Source organism: Neomonachus schauinslandi, chromosome 1, assembly GCF_002201575.2.
Source record: "Neomonachus schauinslandi chromosome 1, ASM220157v2, whole genome shotgun sequence".
Taxonomy (NCBI): domain Eukaryota; kingdom Metazoa; phylum Chordata; class Mammalia; order Carnivora; family Phocidae; genus Neomonachus; species Neomonachus schauinslandi.
Genome location: NC_058403.1, coordinates 171989709 through 172002337, shown reverse-complemented (window position 1 = coordinate 172002337; position 12629 = coordinate 171989709). Strand labels below are relative to the sequence as shown.

The window sequence follows — 12629 nt, the reverse complement described above, 5'->3', positions numbered from 1 at the left end:
ACAACTAGTGCTTGCTTTAGCATTACATTAATATACTTCTGGTATAGATTAGATCAATAAGTAGCTCTACCAGGAATGGTTAAAAATAATACATATATATATATATATATATATATATATATACTTAAAGTTATCATCATTGCATTAAAGTTAGACAGTAAAGAATCATTCCTAAAATTTGTGGGATAATCATTGCCTTTTAGATTTTTATCTAATAAGGAATTTCATATGGCTTGCTAGTTAATAGAGCGAGTCCTATGGGATACAGTACGTCAAAATACCTTCTGCTTAAAATTATTGAATTTAAGAAGCTGATCCATGATTTCCTTTTTAATTTTATATTTGCTATAGGTTTTACACTTAAGGATTCTTATCTCTTCCACAATGAAAACCATTTGTTTAAAAAGAATGTTTTTCAGCATATGTGAAGAGAAAAAGAACAGAAAAGTACAAAACACTCTGGTATCAAGAAGAGCTTTGATAGCACACTTAATCTAAAAGGCAATCAAGAACCCCAGGGGTTCTCAATGGACATTTTGATAACCACTGCATTAGAATAAAACCACAAAAGTATAAAATTCTGAGCCTTGTTTGATATTGCTAAAGGCCAGTGAAAGTGCTAATATATCCCATCCTGGCATATAGCCAGCTTCTTTAAACAGAACTCATGATAGAAATGAATTAGTGCCTATAAAGCACTTACAACAGACACAATAAATATAATCTGTTAGAAAAGCTATATATAGTATAGTAATTAAAAGCACAGACTGAAGACTGCATTCGTTCAAATCCTTGCTCTGCTGCTCTGTAAACTTGAATCACTTAATCTCCGTATTTCACTGTTCTTATTTGAAACACTGAAATATTAATAATGACATCTCATGAAGTTTTATGAGGATTATATAAATTAAGAAAATAGACTTGCATAGATTAGGAACTATGTACTATTTTTTGTCCTTATTATTTTCTAGTTCCTAGAGACATAATCTTATCAATAAATTTCAGGCCTGTGTTATTTTCATTCATTTAACAAATATTAATTTGATTCATCTGCCAACTTTAAGGCACTGCACCAAATAATAGAAGGAATATAAAAGGGAATAAGATGATTTTTGTCTTAGAAGTATTTATTATTTAATGTAGAAGATAGATATTTGTATATATGTTGGTAGTATATTGAAGGAAATGGAAGAGATTACAGATACCAAATTTTCAAGAAAAAATAAAAATTAAAATAAAAAGGAGTTATTTCTATGTATTTGTAGAAGAAATCATTTTGAGCCTCACCCAGAAGGGTGTCAGAATTGAACCACAAAGATGGTTGGTGTTCCTGAGAGGGTTACCTATCATTTGAAAAGAGATTTGCAGATGTATGTTTATATATGAAAATGTTTCATACCTTCAGACCTTCTTGTCAATACAAACCCAGTTTTCACAGATGGCTTCACAAATTCCACCTACTCTATGAGAATTACTCAGGAGAGAAAATGACCTGTTTCATTTTGCTCATTTTGGGAAACTTTCACAAAGACATCTTTAATTTAGAATGACCAAAATATCGAGTCTTATGGCATAAGCAGCAAAATAAAATCCAAATGCAAGTCATTTAGCCATCCTGCTTCCCACTTAGGTGTTTTTCTTTTTTTTAAATATTTCCTGTGAGTTAGGGTTCTTTCATCTTTTATTTGCAGCATGAAAAGCTAAATTGGTACCTCTTAACTCCTAATTTAGCTTTCTGAGTGGAAAAGACAACCTGAACTTGGCTGTGGCGAGAAGCACTGCTCAGCCTTGCTGGCGGGAGACCTTTTACAGTGTGGAGCCCCTGTTGCACTGGCTAAATGTCTGCCCCACTCAGTAGCCTTTCTGAAGTCATTCAGTCTAGTCTTATTATTAAAATAAAGGAGAGGGGGGAAAGAGGTATGATAAACTGCCCTTTTCAGTGTGATTTCTCCCCCTTATTCCTGTGCAAATACACATATAAAAGAAATCTTGTCATATATAAAGGTCTTTTTCACATTGCCTAAGAGAGAAAGAAAAAGTTGAGGGGTGAAACCAATCAAGGCAGGTGAAGAGGTAAGGCCAGTGTGTCCTCATAAATGCCTCAATGTGAGGTTTACCTACTTTATCCACATAGAATAACTTGAAAAAGCCTTTGTTGTTGTTTTTACAATTCATGGTCTTCCCCATTGATCAGTTTCAATGGTTGATTTCCCCCTAAAGTAAAAGCCTTCCACACAGAGCTACACAAGCTCAAAAAGCTGCCTAATGTATAGTGAAGTACTTCTTTGGTAGCCAATCAGTTCTATCCACACACACAATTGTTTTTTCCTTTTCTACCATGCTTTACATTCCTTTGAGTTGTGGAAGCCAACAGAGATGAAATAATTAAAGTTTGTGTATGTTGTACAAAAATCCTTCTTCATAAAAATAATATTCACTTGATCTTTTATAGAAAATATAGTATGTTTATATACACAGTTATGGGCCATGGTGTCAGGCTATAAAGGTTTAATTTCCTCATATCAAGTCCTCATATTATTCCCCAAGTATAATTTTGTAGTTTCTTTCCTATAGCCCAGCAGCTGCCTGGTTTTACCTTTGGTCCTGTAGTTTTCATGGGGACAGCAGTAGGGAGGGTGGGGTGATCTGACGATTGGTGGTAGGGATCCAGCATTGCTCCTGCTCGGGATTGGTTGCATAATTTGGGAGGCCAAGGTAGAAATGAAAATGCAGGGTCCCTTGTTCATAAGTTATTGTATGGAGTCCTTATAAGTATGGGTCACTGTGCAGTTGCCGTATCAGTCCCTGGCCACCTAGATACAAAGATCCAGTGTGTGGCTGTTCTTTGGAACACAAAATCTGCACAGTTGGTGAGGCCAATCTATCTCTGACCCCATGAGGTTCCTGAGGCCTCTTATGATGACCCTTACCTTAGTACTTCCAGCTATTTCCCAAATAGGAGCCCCACACTGTACGACTCCTTTGAGAGGACAACGTGTATCTCTGTTGGATCCCACTGCCACCAACCTTCTTTCCTCTTCTTCCTCATCTTCCTTTACAAGTGCTCATTTATCCACAATCAGCCTACTCCCCATGCCACATACACACATGCCAAAGTCCTAATAACAACCCAATAATCCAAGGAGAATAATCCAGCAACAATCAAGAACAACTGAAAAATATTATCCCCCACCTCGAGGGTAGGAAGGAGTCAGTCTTCATGAACTCAGTAGCCGGTATGTACTTTCAGAACTGGAGGGCAATGTTTGCATTTCTTCATGTTTATCTTTCTCTTCTTCCCCAGAAAGGACTGAAAGACTTCTATAAGACACCACTTCTTACAAACTACCTCCCCCAAAATAAGATTTTATACCAAAAATATTGATGGTTCTTATATTCTGCTTATGGGATTAGCAAGAATTTTATTCCTTTAGAATTTCCAGGAGTTGATAATAACATTTTGAAAGTTTACAGTTTGATAATATTAGAAAAAAATTCAAAGATTTCAGGATATACAGAATTAGCCATTCCATTGTACATTTGGTTTTTCTATGATCTCTTAGGACTAGATTTTGGTTAAAAAAAAAAAAAAATCAATTGAGGTTTTTAAGAATCTTTTTTTTTCATTTTTTCAAAGATTTTATTAATATATTTGAGAGAAAGATCATAAGAGAGAGCAGAGAGCACAAGGTGGGAGGCGGGACAGAGGGGCAGAGAGAGAGGGAGAGGCAGACTCCCCACTGAGCACAGAGCCTGAGATCAGACCTGAGCCAAAGGCAGATGCTTAACCAACTGAGCCACCCAGGCACCCTTAAAATGCTTTCTATTTCAATGAAACTAAAAATGAAAAATGAGAAATGGCTGTACCTTATAAGAGTAAAAATTAATATTTCCAGTACCCAATATAAATATTGATCATAAATTCAATTAAAAGTCTTAATTTAAATTTAGGAAAAGAGAATATTCAGTTATCTCCTGGAGAATGGTAGGCTTCCTCCCAAACTTCTGTAGAAAAATATGATGTGAAATTGTTACCAATGCTTTTCTATTAGGTATCTCAATTCAGTTTTTGTTTATGGGCCAAATTCCCTGGCATTTAGGGATAGGTTAATTTTGGTTTTGGGTTCTTTTTCTGTGCACATGTGTGATTGCATATCTGTCTAGAATAGGCTTGAGTTACTTCATTCAACTGGTATCACAAATCTGGCAGGACATCTTTGGCATGCAGGGATCTGTAGGTGATGTAGGAAGAGGCTGGAAAAGGTATTTGCGGTAAAAGGCAAGACTCAGCATGGGTTGACTGCCATGTAGCCTGGTGTAGCTAAAGTTGATATATTATACCAGAATTTATCATACCCATCTTAGGATTTTACAACAGCCTTGTGACCCAAATATATGATTTTTGATGACTTAAATAACAAAATGCAGCCAAATCACTGTCTCCTGTGAACTCTTTTGCCCCTCCCCTAACACACACACACACACACACACACTCACTCACTCTCACACAACCTCATTTCTAAACATCCTTCTCTGCAGTTATCACTGTCCACCTTATTTTGTAGAAAAGATGTAGAGGCATCATCACATTTGCTAACCTCTAACTCCTTTGGGTTTGTCCAGTTTATTTCAGTATCCTTGAAAGTGCCTACCACGTTGACTTGCATGTTCTGAGCACACTTAGCAAGTATCTGTTTAATGAATGGATATATAAAATAATCTAAGTAACAGTTTTTGACTTTTGGAGCCAGGAAATTCAGATTATCTATACCTGAACTGGTGATATATTGTCTTCTCCAACTTAACTCCACATCAGTTAGCTGTGATTACCAACATTTTGTACTGACTGCAATGAGAATCCCTTGGTGGCAAATATGAACTCAATGGGAAAGAATTCTGTGATTGAATATTAATGTCTACTAAGCTAACAGAATAGAGAGGGCTACCACCTTTGCTGTAAAATAACCCCCGAAATGTGTTCTACCCCCTCATTCTACAGATAAAACTAGGCTTCAGAGTGTTAACATATTTTATGTCACACAATCAGTGGCAAAATTATAGTACAAACTCAGACCCTCAAACTCTTGACTATATTATATGTCTCTTCTCACACTCTGTTCACTACATCTCTTTCATTGAGACTACCTTACTTCTACTATTATAGGTAATTTTATCCTTAGTGAATTACAAACAGCCTCTAGGAATACACACAGGTCAGTTGTTAGGTTATGAACATTAAATTAAATAAAAGGTTAGAAATGCTAATATAGTACCTAACATATGGTGAACAATCAGTGCATATTCTTGAATATTATTTCTTTTAATGTTACTCTTCTTCTGGTTGCTATATTTATAAAGTTACCTTCCTCTCTGGGCCTCCATTTTTTCATGAACTCTATGATTCACTTTACAAATAATGTGATTTTCCAGTGCACTTTCATTTGTTACATAAAATACAACAAGCTTATGGTTAGTTCTCTATTTGCTCAAACTTAGTTATATATGAAGGAATCAATCCTGTAAACCTCAGATTTAAGTCATCATTCAGTCTTCCCACTGCACTCATTGTAAAAAGTCAAAGTATAATTAATATTCAATAAAATACAGTGATCTTGAGTGTTCAGTTCAATGAGTTTTAATAACTGTACTCACCATGAAACCACCGCTTAAAACAAGATATAAAACATTTCTATCGCCCCAGGGAATTTCTCATGTCTTTTCTCAATTAAAAAAAAACAGAATGCCTCAAAAACCTGTGTCATCTTTCTGTAGGCTCTATGATAATTTTCTCTGTATCGGGCCAATTTTACTTCATTCTGTGAATGTGGGCACTGCCCACTGCATTTCTTATTACCTCCCCTATTCCCTCAGATCCAGCAGAAATTATTAAAAAAGAGAAAAGAACAATTCATCCAGAAATCCTCTTGAGCCAATTTAAGATCAGCAAACTCTTGGTGAGCATGACCCCCCAGACTGTTTAAAAGTGGAAATTTCTGTCTTATAAGATGTCTTTATAATGTTATTGATATTTTAGAGGGAGAAGACAGGAAATCTCCTAGAGGAATGGTGGTACCCAAACAGAACATCATGGAGTTGTAGTCATTACATTTCTGTCTCATTCTCAGCTCTATGGAGTTAGATATTTGGTTTTCTTAGCACACAGTTGATCATGTCTTTATGGATAAACACTTGCTAAGCAAATTCACCAGATATTTATGTATAAATATAAAAATGATAGTTTATATTAATATAATGTATCAATATATTAATAATATATTATTATAATGGATTATTTTATTTTTCATTTAGTAAGTATTTACATCCATTATCCAAGATACTCTATACTAGTCTTTCTCAACTTGTATTTCATTATCACTCTCCTATTGCCACAAAGATGCCCTTTTAGTGATCTACCCATGAAGTTTTAATACCATATATGCCGTATATCTGTTTATATAATATATGTGTTCTTGTGCTTTATACATAAAAAGTAACATTTTACACCCTGAAGCCAATTTTTACTTCTTTGGGGATTGTTATTGACCCCATTAAGAATGTATGCCCTATTCCTTTTTTCTTGCTACCTGGCATTATGGATTATTGTATTAATCATGGCTTCTTATTTTCTGTATCTCTGATACTTTGCCATCTTGAGTGTTGCTGGACGTGGAGAGACTGCCAAGACTAGCCAATTCCTACAGATATTAAAGGACTCACCTTTTTTTTTTTTTATTATTATGTTATGTTAATCACCATACATTACATCATTAGTTTTTGATGTAGTGTTCCATGATTCATTGTTTGCGTATAACACCCAGTGCTCCATACCAAATGTGCCCTCTTTAATACTCATCACCACGCTAACCCATCCTCCCAACCCCCTCCCCTCCAGAACCCTCAGTTTGTTTCTCAGAGTCCATAGTCTCTCATGGTTTGTCTCCCCCTCCGATTCCCCCCCTTCATTTTTAAAGGACTCACCTTTGAGCAGTCTTTCATGTGCAGACTAACCAATCCAGACCCCATAATTCCAACCGCTCCTATATTGGGCTCTTACACTTTGGCCCTATTCCCCTGCCTGGATGGCTCCAGAGCCAAGTACCAAACAATTAGGGATAGCCCCTACACTCCAGAGGCTGATGAAATTATAGAAACTAGTCCATCCTAAGACTTCTTTTCCAGCCTTGCCTGTTCCTTCACTCTTACCTACATTTCCCTGTGCCTCCTGACTGGCCCCAATACTCCCCTGGGTGGCCTTGCATGATGTGGCATCTCCCCTCCTCTTGGGAACTGTCTTTTCAGTGGCAGCCATGTCCCAATCAATTGTCCTCATTATACCTAAATAATAATAAAACCCACGTTTTAAAACAATTATGTATCAGGAAGTTGGTTGGTCAGCATGAAATATGGATAGTCTTTTTTTTAAGGATATAGAAGTTTATTGAATACACCACAAGGGAGGGGCGGGCGGGGCAGCAGAGGAGAGGCTGTCTGCTGAAATGCCTTGAGAGTTACTTGTTAGAGTTACGGTGAAGCCTTGTAAATTCTCCCTGTCCCTTACAAAGTACCATCCTTATTGTTCTCTATGCTGGTGGGGAGTACTGCAAAGTGATAAATGTATGATCTTAGCAGTCAGACTCTTGGGTTCAGACCTTACCTTTGCTACTTCTTAGCTATGTGATTATGAACTTCATGGATTAGCTATGCGTACTAAACTGTATGTGTAATGTACTGCAAACGTTAGGAATCCCCAAGACCATCTTCACTTCTGATACTATCTGCAAGTTCTCAAGATCCCAAGATCACCCTCAAGCTTGATCATTCCCTTGAAGGATTCACAGAACACAAAGCCATCATATTCCCTGTTATGGTTTATCACAACGAAAGGATACAGATTCAAATAAGCCAAAGGCAGAGGCACATAGAGCAGAGCCCAGGAAGGGCCCAGATGCAGGGCTTCCAGCTGTACCTCCTAGCAGATTTGCAGACACTGCTTACTTCTCCCAGGGAAGACATACAGCAATATGCAGGGAAGCTCACTTGAGTCCTGATGTTGGGTTTTTTTGATGCTCAATCATGTAGATTTGGTTGATTTGCCCATGTGGTTTACCTTAGTCCCAAGCCACTCCAGAGGTCAAGCTGATACCACAAAGCCCAAACTTCCCCTTACCTTTCACACACTGCACCATAAACCACATTGCTACTGTAGACTGTGCAGTGTAGCCCAAAGCACCCACCATGGATCACGTTGTGGACACTGACTATCTGGCATGGCCCAAGGCCCCAGGTAAATAGACACTCTTATCACATACATTATCATGACATTCCAAGGAATACAGATTATATCCTTGGGCAAAGAACAAACATTCCTTTGGGCAAGTTTAATTTTTTCCTAAATAAGCGCTTAAGACTAGTTGCCACACCCATTAAATGCATAATCAGCATTAGTATTGTTATTGTCTTAGTTGTCATGCTAAAATCTCTCCTGCCTGAAGTGTACTATAAAAACACTGCCGAATTCTTACTCTTTTTGCTTTTCTTTTCTTTTCTGGGTCTGTGCAGACATTTTTATGTTGTTAATGGGCTCTTTATTCATGCCTGGTAACATGTACCTGATTAAGACTTAACAACCTTTGGTGAGACGTACTGTAGTTCTGCCTTCTTAGTTTACCCTTTAAATAACCCTAGGTATTCCCAGACCTTTTCAGGTACATATTTATAGACAACCCGTGGGGCTATTTTGACAGATAGTTGATCTCATTCATTATATATTGAATCTTACTATTCTCACCTTCAGCATAATCTTATTTTTACATTATTAGAGGACACATCACTGTAACTTTCTATATTCTACATAAGAACCTATACCCATTGTTCAGCAGCCAAATAAGTTTTTGTGTTTTTTTGTTTTGTTTTTTTTTTAAATGAGGCAGTATTAAAGGCTTGCACAAAATTCAGGGGCAAGTAATTCCTTTTTTCCCAGCCTAGAAAGGTGCTCTCTTTGTTATAAAGCAAAAAGACACATGAAAGGTTACATTCTTATTGCTCCATCTCATTATTGTTGATGCAAAACTCCAAATTAATTTGCTTGTAGTTATGGAAATATCTCCTTTAACCTTGGTGACACAATCTGAAAAAATTTGTTTTAGCAATGGGCTTTGCTTAACAGCTTTTGGCATTTGGTCAGGCTGAACAGTCATCCAGAGAGCTTGTATCTTCTTTCTTTCTTTAGTATAGTGATCGCTGCAGAAATACTACATGGAATATGGTGCAGAAAACCTTTATTATGGTGGCTGGTATAGAGGCAGTATGCTCTGATTAGCAGTAGGGGCTCTCTAGGTATTTAAATCTACCCTGGAACCTGGCTCTTGATGACCTCAGACAAATAGCTTAACTGCTCTGCTCAAAAGGGGTGGTGGTAATATCACTTTCTTCTTTTTAGATCCAGGAGGAGAAAGGGTTTTTTTGTTTATTTGTTTTGTTTTCTGCTGTATGCTCTGCTTCTAAAAGTGACTGGCACAGAGGAAGGAATGAACAAAGTGTTGTGATGAAGATAAACTGACATCAGGCATGTAAAGCCCTTAGACTAGAACCTGGCACATAATAAGCTCAAAGGAAATACTCACTTGAATAAAATACACTTGTTGCAGGATTTCTTTTTCTTTCGTGCCTGCGGTTCTTGGTCATGCCACTCCAAAGAATGAAGAGGTAGACCAAACAAAGAGTAGTGGGCAGCAGAGCAAAGTTTTTGAGAAATAGTAAAGCAAAGCCTATTGAGCAATAGTACAAAGCTCCTGAAGAGGGAGGGGGCCCAAGAGGGTTGCCAGCAGAGTTTCTAAGTCTAGGAGTTTTTATGGGCTTGTTGGTGAGCTGTTTTAATTTGATTAACTCTCCATGCACCTGTCACCCAATCGGGTTTTTGTCCACACACTCATCTACCTATCAGGTAGTTGTTCTGTGGGAAAGGGTGGAGAGATCCTTCCAGGGTGCTGTAAAATCCTTTGAAGGGTGGCTTCTGTTAGGGCAGTCCCCTTGTCTCTGCCTGCCTTTTTTCCAACTATCCTTCATTACAATGAAAATAGAAACAGATTAAACCCTTTTTATTCAATGAAGTGTGTGGTGATGGGTTTATAGGAAATTCATTAATTAAATTAGACTCCTAATTGTATTGTCCATTTTTTTATTCACCAAATATATATTCAATTATCACATGCACATGCACATGCACTATTGGAGGTCCTGGGAACTCAGAATTTAACAAAAACAGTGAAATAAAGGACACTGATGAAACTTTCTGCCCACCCTAGGACAGTTCCCCCATGTCTGTCAGTGACCAATAGCTGAGGAAAAAGAAACCTGCAGGCCAGTGATGAAAACAGAGCTTTTAGACCATTAACTTTATTATTAATCTTTTGCCGTTTTTGTATCTGTCAGAGTCTCTAAAACTCTTGAGCTACAAAAGCATTTTCTCTGAGACAAGAGATTATTCAGAGGCTCCCCTCTTCATTTCCCATTTCTGCCTTAGAGAATTTTTCAACCAGTTGTTTCAGGTTATACACATAATTGGCTATTAGTCATTTTGGTGTCATTGTTCATTGACACACATCTCCGCATCATCTCTCAGCCAGGCTTCCAGTTTCTGATTAATCTTTGTCCAGTCATTGAGGATATTGAAGCAGCTCCTGGTTAATTAGACCATTTTGTCTCTAACCTCATACATTTCTGAATGTAACAGTGATAGAGGTGTCAGCAGTTCCAAGCATGGCCCTGAAACCTTGCTAATCAGCTCCTGTGATTTGCTGGGGTACCATTGTTTCAATTGTTAAAGCCAAATTGTTGTGAGAGGTTATATGTATATGGACATCTTTATCTCCAAGTCAATTACACACACATTTAATGAAACCTAAGGAGTTCATAAAGTAAAAATAAATAAATAAATAAATAGCATCAACAACATTTAATGGTGTAAATCCAGCATGCTTGTGTGCACACGTGCACACACACACACATACACACACACAATGTGATAAAACAGTGAAATACATACTTATATGGAGAGAAAGAGTATGGGCTTCTTACTACCAGCTCTGTGAAGATGGCCAAGTTTTAGCTCTCTGAATGTCATTCTCCTTATCTGTCAAATAGTAATAATATTAATACCTACAGGGTTCTTGTAAGGATTAAAACACACTAAATAATATTTTATAAGATTTTCAGTCTGCTCAATAATGTGTGCTAATTACATGATAGTTATTATTCTAGGAAACCACCCCATTCTCCCAACTCGTAAAAAAAAGCAATTAACATTTTATAATAATTTTTATTAAAAAGTGATTGCTCCAGTTTTATAAGGATTGCAGAAAATCACAGTAGAAGTCAAAGACAGACAAGTTTTACTATTTCAGCTGGGTTTCTCAAGATGTGTAGTCCAGTTGTACTAGAGTTTAGGACAGAATTCCAAGAGATACTGGAAGTCAGGAAAGGAAATGAACTTCATTTTATGAACTACTTGAGGCTTGTCTTCTCCAGCATTTCCAAAGAACTGTACATAAGAAGACAAAAAACCAAAACAAACAAAATAAATTGATGAGGTGCTACCAAAAACCAACAAAAATCTACCTTCAAAGAAGTTGGAAAAACACTGAATATTAAATTGCCCCTTGAAGAATTACAGTTCTTATTTTAGTGTTGAAGGGTTGGAGAAATTTGGAATAGCTCTAATGAAAGGAATAAAGGGACAGCCTTAAATCCTTTTATTTGGCTTATTATTTAGGGTTTTTTTTTTCCCCCCCCAAATGTTCCACATAACCTGTGTTACCACACAAAACATCTTTCAACAAAATGCCGAGGTTAAATGTTATGGGTTGAATAGTGTCCTCCACAAAATTCATGTCCCCCCCAGAAATTAAGAATGGGATCTTATTTGGAAATAAGGTCTTTGCAAATGTAATTAGTTAACAGCCACTGACATGAAATCATCCTGATTCTGATTGGGTTCTGAATCCAATGACTGGTGTCTTTATGAGAAGAGAGGAGGATACTCAGAGATACGGAAGTGATGTGATATGAAGATAAATACAGACTGGAGTAATGCAGACCCAAGACCACCAGGGGCTGCTGACAACCTCCAGAAGCCGGGATAGAGGCACAGGATGGTTTGTCCCTCAGAGCCTCCAGAACAAATCCATCTTGACGACACCTTCATTTTAGACTTTAAGCCTTCTGAACTGTAAGAGAATAAATTTATTGGTTTGTGCCTCTAAGTTGGTGGTAATTTGTTATGGCAGTCCTAGGAAACTAATAAATAAAACATATATGTGGTACTCCAAAAACGGCAATTTGAAATTTGAAAAATGTCATTAACTGTATCTTGATAAGAGCTTTCTTCTCTTTTCTGCCCATTTGTTTAGGTTCCATTTTTTTGGTCATTGCAGGGGCAGAGGGAGAAATTGTACATGCTACTGATAAGCAGTATGTCCAGTGCTAAGTAGTCTGATTAAGAGCTAACTCATGGCTTAAAAATGAACTCTCCATTATTATCACTTGCACTCTTGTCAGCAAAAGCACTTGGCACTTGTGAATTATTAGTGTTTGTGAAAAGTTTATAAAATAGCTTCTTCCATGCTAGCACC

At 37.1% G+C, this 12629-nt stretch overlaps 1 protein-coding gene and 1 pseudogene across 1 annotated transcript in view; one reads left to right on the top strand and one right to left on the bottom strand.

The window, feature by feature from the left end:
* The window catches only part of CNTN6 (contactin 6), a 306049-nt gene that overhangs the window by 95484 nt on the left and 197936 nt on the right, over positions 1-12629 (top strand). The gene's annotated exons all lie outside the window — the stretch shown is intronic.
* On the bottom strand, positions 5728-5826 carry LOC123326999 (annotated as a pseudogene).